This window comes from Anarrhichthys ocellatus, unplaced genomic scaffold (genome assembly GCF_004355925.1).
Source record: "Anarrhichthys ocellatus isolate YVR2014 unplaced genomic scaffold, GSC_Weel_1.0 scaffold5, whole genome shotgun sequence".
Lineage (NCBI taxonomy): Eukaryota > Metazoa > Chordata > Actinopteri > Perciformes > Anarhichadidae > Anarrhichthys > Anarrhichthys ocellatus.
In genome coordinates, this window is record NW_022280035.1 from 13,161,451 (window position 1) to 13,161,879 (window position 429).

Here is a 429-nt window from a genome sequence, read left to right on the forward strand (position 1 = left end):
CCCAACAATCACCACAATCCAACTTTTTGCTCCTCTCAAAAACGTGTTGCAGTTTTATTTATCAAGGAGTGGAATCCTACATGATTTGTGTTGTAAAACTCTACACTGGGGGTTTTGTTGCAGCAACTTTTAAGGGTTGACTCCATCTGGATACTTTGGCTATTGTGCTGGTTGTCAGGCTAATGCTCACCAGTCGTGTTGGGTTCATGGTGTTAACACTGGATTAAGGTGAACCATTGCACTGTACTGTATTAGGCTAAATAAAGATTTCAATCCCTTTATAAATAGCTTGTATGGTCCTTACTCTTTGGGTGCCGTAAACAGGATTGAGATTTGTTTGTGTGCGGCACTAAACCGGGCAACGAGTGACATAAGTTGCCTGATCTATAAACAGGATATTCAGTTTAAAACGGCCTTCTGGTGACCGAC